The sequence below is a fragment of the Pygocentrus nattereri genome, chromosome 5, assembly GCF_015220715.1.
Source record: "Pygocentrus nattereri isolate fPygNat1 chromosome 5, fPygNat1.pri, whole genome shotgun sequence".
NCBI classification, from domain to species: domain Eukaryota; kingdom Metazoa; phylum Chordata; class Actinopteri; order Characiformes; family Serrasalmidae; genus Pygocentrus; species Pygocentrus nattereri.
The window spans coordinates 40089899-40105827 of NC_051215.1; positions in this window are offsets into that span (position 1 = coordinate 40089899).

The following is a 15929-nucleotide window of genomic DNA, read 5'->3' on the forward strand; positions in this document are numbered from 1 at the left end:
TCTCTCTCAGCGCTGAACACACACACACTTGTACTGTCAATATTGATGCCAAGCCCTGCCAGAGAGAGTCCTTTTATTACTGAGCCTCTGAGGAGAGCAGAACCAGAGAGACTGAGAGAGATAGAAGGAGAAAGGGAAGGATAGAAAGAGACTGAAAGATGGAAAGAGAGTGGGCAGTAGGGGTTCCCCTCAGTATGTCTGCCAGACGATCTCATCTGGAGGAGTGAATTGAGAAGAGACTTCTCTATGGCAAACCAGAGCTTTACAAGATTGCAACACAACAACCAATGAAGGCAATAGCACCAGTTGTAAGAGCAAGAAGTAACATGAAAACCGTTGCTGCTTCTCCTTCCATCCATTTTCTTCTCTTCTTATTGCCCCACTTTTTGAGAGTGCTTTTTGTAGAGACAAACAGGCCTTTTTGTACTTTAACTTCAAATCTCCGATGGATATCTCTGTCTGGTCAATTCTTTTCTCATTCAGTATCCAGTTAATGAGCAGCCTTTATTTTTAATAGCCTAACGTTATGACTGTGAATGTAGTATTGCTTGTTTCATTGTGTGTTGTTTGTTCATTGATGTGAGAATTCCCTCATTCCCTCATTCAATTATAATATTATTAATGTTTTCATTTAAAAACACAATTGGATACACACTATATAGACAAAAGTATTGGCACACACCTCTTAATCGTTGAATTCAGGTGGTTCTTTCAGTCCCATTGCCACAGATGTATAAAATCAAGCACCTAGCCATGCAATCTGCCTTTACAGACATTTGTGAAAGAATGGCTTGTTCAGTGGGTTTGAGTGTGATAGTGTAATAGGCTGCCACTGTTGCAACAAATCAGTTTGCGAAACTTCTTCCCTCCTAGATATTCCACAATCAACTGCTAGTGGTATTATTAAAAAGTGGTACTGTTTAGGAACCACAGCAACTCAGCCACGAAGTGTCAGACCACGTAAAGTTACAGAGCAAGTCGCCAACTCACTGCTGACTCAATAACCACAGAGCTCCAAACTTCCTCTGGCATTAACATTAGCAGAAAGACTGTGTGCTGAGAGCTTCATATCATGGGTTTCCATGGCCAAGCAGCTGCATGCAAGCACTGCTTCACCAAGCACATTGGCATGTTTTGGATGGAGTGGTGTACAGCACTCTAGGGCCCTTCTTTCTAGTGAAGGAAAATCTTAATGCTTAACCTACCAGGACATGTTGGAGATTTCTATGCTTCCAACTGTCTGTGAAGGGTTTGGAGAAGGCCCTTTTCTGTTCCAGTATGATTCTGCCCCAGTGCACAAAGCAAGGTCCATAAAGGCATGGCTGGGTGAGTTTGGTGTGGAGGAACTTGCCTGGCCCTCACAGAGCCCTGACCTCAACCCCATCGTACACGTCTGTCAGTAATTAGAACAGAGATTGCGAGCCAGGCCCTCTTGCTTAGCATCAGTGTCCGACCTCACGAATGCTCTTCTGAATAAATGGGCAAAAATTCCCACATATCATATAAGCTCCTGTAGGTGCAATACTTTTGTCCAAATAGTGTATCTCCACTTTTTGTAATTTTAAAAATGTTATTATATAATTTGAAAACACCAGCTGACATTTATGCAGCGCCAAAATTTCATGACAAACTGACCAGTTGAAATTGTCCAAAATGACATAGGATAAATCTTTCATAATCTTACAATGAAAGTTTTTTTTCAGGTTTTTTTATTCTACTGTTAAATTACTTTTTTGGAGATATGAGGGTTTCTGACAGCCAAAATGTGAGCATTTTTAATGTTTTCTTTTTTAATTCTTAAAAAGAAATTACAGTGATTTTTCAAACTTGATAGATAATTCAATTGTTGAAATGTAAAAGAAAGAGTGGTTTAGTGTGAAATGAAAATATCTCTTTAGAGTGGCAGTAAAGGAAACAGGGGTTACAATATCAATATTAATCACTAATATTAGTGAGTTTTTATAATGATCATAAATAATGTAATATCCATTTCTAAGCCACTTCTCCGTCAGGGTCGCGGGAATAATGAAATAGTAACAATAATTTTGATGATGGCAAAATAATGTTACTTTAAGTTTTCTTTATGTATTATTTTGCCTTATAAAGCCCTGAAGTCAACTTCCCAGCCCGGATGTATTTTATAAAGACCTTTTTAGGCCAAAAACCTTATTGAAGAACTTTTGTAAAACAATTTCTCAGGCATCAGATAATATATTCATTACCATTTCATATAATAACTTTCTGTGAGGGAGTTCTTGGAGGCAGTAAACACTTGTGTGGTCTTAACTTGGTCTTGTCCATCCCTGCATGCAGCCTTGACACTTGATTACTGCAAAGTCTTGGTCTTGACTCGGATGTGATTTGTCTAGGTCTCGGTCATGACTTAGTATCGCCTCGGATGGTCTTGACAACAACACTACATAGTGCATCGCATTTCAGTTCTAGTGAAAGAGGCAGAAACAGGGAGATAGTATCGATTTAGTGGAAGGTAATACTGCTGCTGCCACCAAAGCTCCTTGCCATTTCTTCACCACACCACAAGTGCCTGGTCTTTTCCATGGAGACTCCAGAATGGCAGAACTATTCTAAGAGTCCCTTATTGTCTTTGGTTACTCTATATTAGGCAAGGATACATTAGCCCATGACCAAAGTCAGGCCAAGGGCAGTCGAGAGGTAGAGGACTAGCTGGGACAGACTGAGGCGGAGAAGGAGGGGCACTGGGCCCACAGCCCTGCCTTGGATCCCATTTAGGAATGTTACCTGGAGGAAGGACAAAGAGGATAGACAGATGCAAATAGAGGTGTACAGAAAGATCTATTGCAAATGATGTCATCTCCCAGAGATGAAAGAGGTGACCTGCTTTCAGTGCTTTGCCAGAGCAGTGACCTATCCAACAACAACATGAGGCTATTACAGCTCAGAGAATAAACTATCAACACAAGAAACGTGTTAATAATTAACATTTAATTAATACAATTAAATTAGTTTGGCATGGCTCAAATTTGACCTGGAAAAGAAAAAGAGGATGGAGTGCTTTCAAGAATTGTTGGCACCCATCTTACAATGAGTAAAAAGCTATGAGTAGGTGTCTGACAGCTTGATATTCCTCTAAAAATATGAGGGTTTGGCTTTGGAGATGGTGCTCATGCAGGAGTGTCAAGAATTGTGACATGTGTTTGAGAGGAAAATAAAAACAGTGATTTTTATATGCATTTGCTTTTCCTTAGAAAAAAATTACCTCACAGAAAGGTTAGAATTCTCTCAGATTTTCTGTTGTGATAAAATGGTTGGAATGAGAGGATGGATATGGGGGGGGTTCATGTAGCTGCCAGTCCTTCAGTGCATTACATGGAACTACAACCCATCATTATTGATTTTTGCTGTTGGCACCCACATCATACTGGCACACATCTTGACCGATGAGAAATCCTTGCCAATTCTAACTTCAGAAGAGGCTGTTTATGATAAAAAAAATCAAAATTAATTGAGGAAATACAAAATTGATGACTAATAGAAACTATATTGCTAAATCATGTTTTTTTTCATAGTAATTTTTTTAAAGAACTGGGTTTAATGAGAATCAGAGAATCAGGTGAAAACAGAAACGGATTTATTTCACAAGTATGTTTCGCATCCAAAAACTTGGTGTGTGCACATATACAGTAGATTGTATATTATGTGCTATATTCATGTTACACATAATAAATAAACCAGTGAAGTACATACAACTATTAATGAATATTTGTGGTAAAAAAGACTGTATAAGCAAAAAGAAAACAAAAGCAAGCAAACAAACAAAAAAGATAAAAAAAGAACCAAAGTATTAAAATTTGTTTTATTAATATAAAACCAATTTTATTGCAGGTACATAGATGAAAGGATTGCAATATGAAAGTTCTCTACATCATTTTGTGTTGGATGCTCTAAAAATCAAGGGATGTAGTTGATTCCACAGGGGTGGGGACAGTTGAGAATAAAGTTAAATTTTATATATATATATATATATATATATATATATATATATATATATATATATATATATATATATGAAGTATATTATTGATGATTTCATAAGTTCTCATTGTTCCTTAAAACTTTATACTAAACTATTATATTAAATCCCTTGATTTCTAGGTTATATGTGTGAGCAGGTGTACAGGTATTCCTAATAAGGTGCTTGTGAGTGAGTATTATAAACTGATATGAAAATTAAACACTTTTCTTGCATTAATGTTGCAGACAACTAGTGCCTGTATTAACCAGTCAAACCCTGCTTTCTCATGAACCACTTAAATTCCCAGGGTTAATACATCCTGAGGCTTACTATTGATTTTAATAATTATATGAATTAGAAGTTATTTGATAACTTAATGAAAACCGGCTTTCTAGCGGCTTTTGTCCTTTTAAGGGGTTAACTAACCCAAAATAACCTGTTCAGAAAGTTACTGTGTGTGTGAGTTATTGTAAGGTGTTGTGTGATTGTGACAGATTGGTGTGGGAGGCAGGTGGGGGTGGAGGGTGAAGAGAACTCGCAGCCTTTAAACATCTGTCTGTAAGTCTCACTAATCCTCAACCAACTCATACTGTGGGCAAACTCATCACTTAATCCCCACAGCCGAAAATATTCACCACACTGCACTGAGTCCACCGCACCTTCAACCGCACTGAAATACAGAGGAAAACGTTTTTCCTAGAAGATATTCTTTCAGACACAGAGCTACCAATAAATGATGCCAAAAAAACAATACCACAATACCCATTTTAGTACTATATAGAACCTACAGTGGAAAGTTCTTTAAAACCTTAACATCCCAGGGTTTTTATTTACTAAGGCTTATTATTTAATAACTATATGGACTATTGCTACTGCTACTAGTACTACTACTGCTACAACTACTGATACTACTACTACTACTACTGCTACTACTACTGTTAGTACTACTGCTACTACTACTCCTACTACTACTGCTTTTACTACTATTACTGCTACTACTACTATTGCTGCTACTACTACTACTACTACTTCAGCTATGACTACTACTACTACTACTACTTCTGCTGCTGCTACTATTACTGCTAATACTACTACTACTACTACTTCTACTACTGCTAATACTACTGTTACAACTACTACTACGTCTACTACTGCTACTACTACTACTACTGCTAATATTTCTGCTACTGCTACTACTACTACTGCTACTACTACTACTGCTACTACTTCAGCTATGACTACTACTTCTACTACTGCTACTAGTACTACTACTACTACTGCTACTACTTCTACTACTGCTACAACTACTGCTACTACTACTGCTACTACTACTACTGCTACTACTACTGCTACTACTATGTCTGCTGTTGCTGCTACTACTACTGCTACTAATACTACTACTACTACTTCTACAACTGCTACTACTACTACTATTACTGCTACTACTACTGTTAGTACTACTGCAACTTCTACTACTGCTACTACTACTACTACTATTATTACTGCTACTACTGCTACTACTACTACTGCTGCTGCTACTACTACTTCAGCTAAGACTACTACTACTACTACTACTACTACTACTACTTCTGCTGCTACTACTACTACTACTACTACTTCTACTACTGCTACTACTACTGTTACTACTACTACTTCTACTACTACTACTGCTACTGCTATTATTTCTGCTACAACTACTACTACTACTACTACTACTGCTACTACTTCAGCTATGACTACTACTACTACTACTACTACTGCTACTACTATTACTACCACTACTACTACTAATACTACGGCTACTACTAATGCTACTGCTAATACTGCTACTGCTGTTCCTACTACTACTACTTTTGCTTCTATTAATACTGCTACTACTACTACTACTACTTCTGCTACTGCTACTACTATTACTACTGCTAATACTGCTACTACTACTACTACTACTACTACTGCTGCTAATACTGCTACTGCTGTTACTACTACTGCTACCACTACTACTACTATTACTACCAGTACTACTACTACTTCTACTACTGCTACTACTACTACTATTACTGCTACTACTACTGCTAGTACTACTGCGACTTCTACTACTGCTACTACTACTACTACTACTATTATTACTGCTACTACTGCTACTACTACTACTACTGCTGCTGCTACTACTACTTCAGCTAAGACTACTACTACTACTACTACTACTACTACTACTGCTACTACTACTATTGCTGCTACTACTACTACTACTACTTCAGCTATGACTACTACTACTACTACTACTTCTGCTGCTGCTACTATTACTGCTAATACTACTACTACTACTACTTCTACTACTGCTAATACTACTGTTACAACTACTACTACGTCTACTACTGCTACTACTACTACTACTGCTAATATTTCTGCTACTGCTACTACTACTACTGCTACTACTACTACTGCTACTACTTCAGCTATGACTACTACTTCTACTACTGCTACTAGTACTACTACTACTACTGCTACTACTTCTACTACTGCTACAACTACTGCTACTACTACTGCTACTACTACTACTGCTACTACTACTGCTACTACTATGTCTGCTGTTGCTGCTACTACTACTGCTACTAATACTACTACTACTACTTCTACAACTGCTACTACTACTACTATTACTGCTACTACTACTGTTAGTACTACTGCAACTTCTACTACTGCTACTACTACTACTACTATTATTACTGCTACTACTGCTACTACTACTACTGCTGCTGCTACTACTACTTCAGCTAAGACTACTACTACTACTACTACTACTACTTCTGCTGCTACTACTACTACTACTACTACTTCTACTACTGCTACTACTACTGTTACTACTACTACTTCTACTACTACTACTGCTACTGCTATTATTTCTGCTACTACTACTACTACTACTACTACTACTGCTACTACTTCAGCTATGACTACTACTACTACTACTACTACTGCTACTACTATTACTACCACTACTACTACTAATACTACGGCTACTACTAATGCTACTGCTAATACTGCTACTGCTGTTCCTACTGCTACTACTATTACTACTGCTAATACTGCTACTACTACTACTACTACTACTACTGCTGCTAATACTGCTACTGCTGTTACTACTACTGCTACCACTACTACTACTATTACTACCAGTACTACTACTACTTCTACTACTGCTACTACTACTACTATTACTGCTACTACTACTGCTAGTACTACTGCGACTTCTACTACTGCTACTACTACTACTACTACTATTATTACTGCTACTACTGCTACTACTACTACTACTGCTGCTGCTACTACTACTTCAGCTAAGACTACTACTACTACTACTACTACTACTACTACTACTGCTACTACTACTTCTGCTGCTACTACTACTACTACTACTACTACTACTTCTACTACTGCTACTACTACTGTTACTACTACTACTTCTACTTCTACTACTGCTACTGCTATTATTTCTGCTACTGCTACTACTACTACTACTGCTACTACTACTACTACTACTTCTGCTACTGCTACTACTATTACTACTGCTACTACTGCTACTACTACTACTACTACTGGTACTACTACTACTACTACTACTGCTAATACTGCTACTGCTGTTACTACTACTGCTACTGCTACTACTACTATTACTACCAGTACTACTACTACTGTTACTACTGCTACTGCTAATACTGCTACTGCTGTTACTACTACTACTACTTTTGCTTCTATTATTACTGCTACTACTACTACTACTACTTCTGCTACGGCTACTACTATTACTACTGCTAATACCGCTACTACTAATACTACCACTACTACTGTACCAGTACTACTACTACTACTACTACTACTGCTACTACTACTACTGCTATTAATACCACTGCTACTACTACTACTACTACTACTATTACTACTGCTGCTTCTACTACTACTACTGCTAATACTGCTACTGCTGTTACTACTACTACTACTACTACTACTGTTATTACTATTGCTACTACTGCTGCTTCTACTACTGCTACTACTACTATTAGTACTGCTAGTACTAGTACTACTACTAACTACTGCTGCTACTACTACTGCTACTGATAGTACTGCTACTGCTGTTACAACTACTGCTACTAGTACTACTACTGTTACTGCTACTTCCACTACTACTCCTGCTACTACTAATAATACTGCTAATACTGCAGTAGCAGTACTTTTGCTATAATAATAATAATAATAATAATAATAATAATAATAATATTTGATGCAATAGAAAATATAACAACTCATCACCAAAACTCTAAGCTATCTAAGGTTGCATGTAACATGACGTAATAACAGCCAGTTTCACCTGAACATGATCTTGTAGAATACAACTTGTGAAAATGTGTAACATTAGAATGGCACAAATAAAATTAACCATTTTCTGAACTGCAAAGAACCTTTTAAACATTCCAGTAGTTCATTGTGTTCTATATAAAACTAATACCTTCACTAAAGACTCAGTGAATAACCCTTTTATTTAAGCAAGTGGAATGGACATAGTGCCTCCCTGGGAACTGTCATACATGACACTGATTAATGAATGCTTTCTGCAGCCTTTCACATTCTCTCATTACTTATAAATGGAAACTCGTGACTTTGCCTTACCTATACCTACCTTTCTCCCAAGGCATGAGGAATGACTTTAGTCCACGATCCAGGAAAGAAAGCTTACAAAAGCAGACAGCTTATGAAATTCTCTCTCTCTCTCTCTCTCTCTCTCTCTCTCTCTCTCTCTCTCTCTCTCTCTCTCTCACACACACACACACACACACACACACACAAATATGCACAATTGAAAGTTCAAAACAAGCTCACTTGCAAGCTCAAGCTCAACTAGATGTGGCCAAAGCACATAATAATATAATAAAATATAATTTTCCTATTGAATAAATTCACCCTATACCCATTGCAGTTTTTTTCACCCTCAGTTGGAGGCCCAGTTAACGTCAAAGCAGTCAGGAAGTGAAGGCAGCGGAGTGCTGAGAAGTCCTGAGAACACCTCTGTTCCCGAGATTTGCCTGCACTTTATCCGCACACCAAACTGCACTGGAGAAGTGGAGGCCCTGCAGGCATACGATGACTTTTTATGTGTTTGGACAGTGCCCTGTCCTCTGAGGAAATCACTGCACCCTGCCGTCACATTGAGGAGAAAGGGAAAGAGAGAAAGTGAGTGGTGCAGCACAGAGGCTGTTTATGGTTGTGGGCAATGCCAGGGCGTTGAGTAAAAACTTAGCGCGTTGTCCTAGGTAGCATACAGTAGTATTGATAGCAGAAACATCATTAGCTCAATAATGCTGAGCCCTGTCAGGAGTCTTGGGGAGCACACTACGCTTAAAAAATGGTTCCATGAACTTTAAATCTAAAAGCACTGAGTTGCTCTTAATTAATTACTGAAATGTTTACTTAGGGTCTGAGTTTGCTGGATAATTACTACTTGTTTTAAACCTCTGAAATTCCCCAGGTATTGTGTCTCAGAAACTATGAAGAATAGTAATGAGGTTGCACTGGCTTTCTTCCTCATTTGCAGACTGTTCGTGGCATGTACAGTGTTTTGAGCCAGAGCACATCCACAAATATTTGTGGGAAGAACTTAGACTTGAACAAGGCCCGCTGAGCCAAACAAAGATTCTTCAGATTTTTTGCAGAGCGCTTTTGTGGAGAGAGTTCTGAGAGACAGGACTCAACCCCATCACTCTACATCATGTCTCCCCTGACACATGCACTGATTCTTAACCAGCAGGACTGCAGGAACGGGGGTGGGAGTGGGGAGTTTTCAAGACAGAAGAAACAATCTTGAGACCTAAAAGCAGCATGCTTTGGGTTAAGGGTCTTTTCAGGAATGAATGGGTGGCAACACATTTCACATCCGTTATAGCAAACTGCATAAAAGTGTAATTGTTATTGTAAGTCTTTTTGCTGCGAACAGATTTAGAATGCCCATTATTCATATACCCATTATTCATTCCAGGAGCTGAATTTGACATCCAATTTGCATGTGGCAGGCTGCAGATGGAAACGGCAGTTAATTTACATACAAAAATATTATCATGGCAGCTTTTAAGTGCCGTGAAACCTAACATTTTCCTTCTTGCCGCAAAGCAAGCATAGCACAAGCTTCTATCTCAAGAAGAAAAGAGCAAAAATAGAGGAGGCACAGTGAACTTTAGACCAGTGGATTAACTGACAGTCAGAGGGCATCATTAATAAAGTTGCTAGCTGTTTGTTCAATAATCTGCTAGAGGCACAGAAGGTTTACTCAAGACTTTGGAGATTCTGGGTCATGGCGAGTTGTCTCTGAAGATATCGAGTGAGCTGCAGTGAGACATAGGATGCAACATGCTCCAATATGCAGCTTAGTAGTAATTCCATGCAAATATAATATGTGTAGGTACCAAATATCCCCTTAATTTGTACCATATGCTTTTAACTTACTTAAAGGAATATTCCACAAACACACAGAGTCCAATCTGGATAGTGTTGGAGCCTATCCGAGCAGTCCTTGGGTGAAAGGCAGCAAACTCCATGGACAGGTCGCCAGTCCATCACAGGGCAGACACACAAACATATATGATCTTCCACATACACACATGAACCTAGGGGCTATTTAGCCTGTCCAATTGGCCTGATTTCATGTCTGTGGACTGTGGGTAGAAACACACACAGCCATGGAGTGAACAGGCATAAAGGACCCTGGTCACCCAGCTGGGGAATTGGACCCTTAATGCTGTGAGGTGGCAGGACTACCCACTGTGCCACTGTGCTGTCCAGGAAAACTGCAATAATTCATCCTGATATGCTGCATCTCTAGCATATGGTTGATACCATGGACAATAATTTGAATGTATTCTTCTGTATATAGTAAATTTGTGTAGTTCAAACAGAATTAATTAGAATTATGTTGTGTTTGTTGTATTTGCCCGACTTTTTACAGGCTCTTAAAACAAACCCCTCTCAGTCCACCTATGGAAAATGTAGTAACATTCAATGTAGTGCAATCGGCAGAACTGAACTACTGTATGTTTATATGTTATACTGTATGCTGTATGCTGGTTACTTTTACACACATAAAAGAACGTTCTTTAAGGGCTCTTCAATGAAGGCAACTGTTCTATTAGGAAGTGTGGGTTCCATATAGAACCCTTTCACCCTAAATATTCTGTGCATGGTGATATGGTTCTTCAGAATGATGTAGAAGGCATTGTATATGGTTCTATATGGAACTATGGATCTATATAGCAGCAAAAATTATGCCTAGCTTCTAACAATAGAATAACTCTTTCTTAGGTGATGAACCATTTTTAAAAAAGGTCCTACACAGTCTGACTTCACCATGCAAGTAAGAGATGATTCTATGTAGAACTCACAGTTCTAAATAGACACATTGCCTTTACTAAAGAACCCTTGAAGAAACATGTTTTAAGTGTGCATAAAAACATTTGTGCACATCAATGTAATGACTTGCTCATTAACTACTAGAGAGGTATTTCAATTTATCAGCTGTTGATTAGACCTCTATTCCAAGTTAGTCTTAAGTTTGTACTATACACTTTAATAAACGGTTCTTCAAGGGTTCTTTAGTAAAGACAATAGTTGTATATAGAACCATCAACACTCAAAGAACCGTTTGCATGCATAAAGTGTCCTTTGCATAAAATGTGTTGTATTTGGTTCTTTACAGAACCTTTATGCAAAGGGTTCTTCTATTGTTACAATGTCAAGCTTGTAATAATAGAAGAACCCTTTCTGAGGGCTATGTAAAACACTTTTCAAAAAAGGTTCTAGATAAGACTATATACAACACATTCTCCATCATTCTGAAGAACCTTTTCACCATGCATAGAACCCTTTATGGGTGCACCGGATTCTATATGGAACTCGCGGTTCTAAACACAATCGTTCTACTTACTACAGAACTCTTGAAGAAACATCTTTTTAAGAGTATATTTGTATCATAGCTTTGTCCAGAGCTACCCAGAAGATGATATGTTTCACATTATGAGTCTTAGTTCCTGTCAGTGCTCTTAGAGAGTTTTTCCTGTCATGTTAATCTTTGGGCATTAATGGTCTGAATTTCCATAGAAATCCATGTTGCAGTGTCAAATAGAAATACTATACCAATAAAGTGGAACTGAATTAGAGAGACATCCAGCGACCAAAGGACTAGCTGAATGGCTAAATATTGCATGATATGAAATTATGTAATAACAGCTAGTTTAACAACATGATCTTGTGCTGATTATAGTGCTTGTGAACATGTGAGAGTTCAACTCATGCAAAAAGTTTGGAAAAAAAACCTGAAAGTTTAATGAGTACCAAGGAATTCATGACATAAACTGCCATGAATAAAATCCCCAGTTAAAAAAAAAACCTATCAATAATTCATCAGCCTGAATTCTAAGGTTCCAAAAAAATGAAAAAACTCTCAGGCATGTTGTGAGATGAAGGTAAATTGGGGGAGACAGTCAGCACACAGATCTATGATCACTTGCATAGAAAGGCCCCGCTGAAGGTACCCAGAGGTTACCATGAGTTCCCCTGACCTACCAGATGTCATCCATTAAACATATGCAGATGAGGCAAAACTAACAGGGTGAGTCTGAAGGAAGGGTAGAGGTAATACTAATGGCCTAAAAACTGTTTCAGGCAAGCACTGTGACCATGAATGATGCATACACATCATTGCTCTGAGATTATGACTTGTTAAATACTAAAACTCCCATGTAGGGAACACTGAGCTGATTGCAATCTGCTAACAACAGTTCTTAAAGATCTGCAGCTCTCAAAGACTGAACTTGTTTTAACTGTTTCAGCATTTTACTACATCAGTGAAGCCACGTGTTTCATTTATTCTCAAATCTTTTTCATGAAGAACTTCTGATGCTGTGTCCTCAACCAGTTATAAATAACTAGCAACCTCATCAATAATAAACAGAGGAAGGTATTCACAGGAGGCTGTTTCTCAACGTGAAATCCTGTTATAGGTTCAAATGTCTGCAGTAACTTTGTACTCGGCAAAACTCTGCCCTACTTTAGAGTGTGTGGTTTGTGTGAGTCATCTTCAGTTAGGAACAGAGATGCCACCATCTCCTCAACACAACAAAGAGCAGGATGTTGCCATGAGACCAGGACGGGATACTGAGTTGACATGGAATCGGGTCCTTTAGGGAATGTAGCTAGAGAGAGAGAGAAAGAGAGAGAGAGAGAGTGAGAGAGAGAGAGAGAGAGAGAGAGAGAGAGAGAGAGAGAGAGAGAGAGAGAGAGAGAGAGAGAGAGAGAAAGTGGGAGGAATGGAAAGAAATACACAGAAAGAAAAGACAAACAGAGACACAAAGAAAGTTAGCAAGAGTGAACATACAACAAAGATTAACAGGCACAAAGAGAAGAGAGGAACAATGAAAGGGGGATAGAGAGAAGGAGAAGGAGAGAAAGAGGAAGAGAGGGACAGTGAGAGAGGGATAGAGAGAAGGAAAGGAGAGAGAGGGAGAAAGAGAGAAAGAGGAATAAAGGGACAGCAAGAGAGGTCTAGAGGAGGAAAGAGAGAGAAAGAGAGGGACAATGAGAGAGGGATAGAGAGATGGAGAAGTACAGAAAGAGAGGAAGTGAGTGACAGTGAGAGAGAGACAGAGAGAGGGAAAAAGAGAGGTAGGAACAGAAGGACAGTGAGAGAGGGATAGAGAGAGGGAGAAAGAAAAAGAGGAAGAGAGGGATAGAGAGAGGGAGAAAGAGAGACAGAGGAAGAGAGTGACAGTGAGAGAGGGAGAAAGAAGAAAGAAAGGGAAAGCAGTAGTGTTAGAGAAAAAGTGAGAAAGCGAGAGGGAGAGCAAAAGAGGGGGTAGAGAGAAAATGAGAGAGCAACAAAAAGAGAAAAAGGGAAATCAAGGAAAAGAAAGGGAGCAGAATGGAAGAGAAAGGCAGTCAGAGAGATAAGAAACATGGAGATAGAGGTTTTGACCAGAGAGACTAAACACAGTTAGCAGAGCACCAACTGCATCCACTGGCATTCACAGCTTTGCTGTTGAGCTCTCACTCCACCTTATCAGTCAGAATGGAGTACCAGTACATTTCCCAGGAAACTGGCCTGTCCCTGATAAGATTAATTCCCATGAGCTCTACCAAACAACTCTTGGCTCAGGCTTCACAACAGTGTGCACCATCCAAAAAAGGCCAGATTAAAATTCTCAAGCCTTAAAGCACGCACTAGCCACACCATCCAAAGAGGAAGACTCTCTTGCAACTCACCAAAAACTTCCAGCATTTCTGAATACACTTGCAATGAAATGAACAAGTGTAGCACAAAATGAAAACACAGCTTTCCTGTTCTAACTTCTGCTTCTTTGTTTGAAAGGAAAAGAGCTCAGGTAACAAATGGCTTCCTTCTTTCCAAATGGTCCACAAATATAACTCATAACCACGACCTCGGTGGAAAGTACTGATACTGTATGATGTGAATGACATCGCAAGTTCTGTATGACTCATAAAAAACACATTTTAGGGCTATTACAGATACGTGTTCATAAAAGTGTAATTATGTTTCTGACGAACATGGCTGGCTTCTTGGTATAGAAATGTAACCATGGAAACTGAGTCAGTAAGTGAGGAGGCCACTGAGTGGCCAGTTTCCCATTGTGAGGAGAGGGACTGAGGCATGTTGGGTAAGGGCTATGTTCTAATAAAGTGGGCTACTGCCCACACATGTGTCAGTCAATGTGCCCTACTTGTCAAATGTGGCCAAAAGGAACCCACCACAGCCTTGTCTGTTTTTTTTTGTTGTTGTTGTTGTTAGCAATTTAAAGTGACTGACTGGATTTGTAAAGTTTTGACATTGTATTTACAAAAAGAGCTACTGATTCTATGACAAAATAATAAGCTATGTGTACCTAACTGACTGAAACTAAAAGATGTTCTCAACGACATTCAGCTCTTCATGTTGTGGTCGAGGAAGAACACAGAGAGTGCTAATACTGCCATCTAGTGCTCAGATAAGTACAACACAACAACTCCCTGCAACTTTCTGCAGCTTTGTGCATATTAATAGAGAATGTGGGCTTTGACAAAATGGACTAAATGTTCTACTGCTTCTCAATAGAACATGTTTCATGTCAGAATGATAAAGAGGGGTGCATCTACCATATTTCTTTAAGAGCATGATCTAGTTGTGTCTGATATGTACAGTAGCTTGTTTTACAAGCTGTAGCTTGGAAGTTGAAAAATCTTATCTGTCAAATCATCTGACAGAGTGTACGTGCTAAGAAAGATCACCTGCACAGCTGAACTGAGTTAAAATAAGCTCACCTGTTTTGCAATGATGCTTACCGTCAAAAATAAATAAATGAATAAACAAGCAAAGAACAGCCCTAGAACTTTCTTCAGATGAGCCAATGTCCAATTTTGCAGCTCGGAGAGTGGAAAGACATGTGCAGATGAATTACAGTACGGAGCTGCGGAGGTGGGAAAATGCAGGCTCATCACATTCTCCTGCTCTGCTGGAGGGAGAGGAGTGGGGACTAATTAGGCTGACTGCAGATCAGTCACAGTGACACTCACTCTCTGGAGCCCTGACCCACTTTCCCCTTCAACAAGGAGTACACATGCAAGCAGAGGGGAAACCCTGCTATACACATACAAATACACGCACACCCACCCACACACACACACACACACAGGGTCATTCTGAACTGCATTCTCATGCTGCCATGCAAAACTCCTCCTACTCAACCACACAGGTTCAGCACACTCACCCAGCCCTCCACACGAGCTGGCATTGCTATCTTTCTGGCCTATTTGCACTGACTGGATTATGACAGGGCGTAAATTTTAAGTTATACCTCAAAAATTGAATTCCATGGATTTTCCATGGAAGTTCTGCATAATAAAG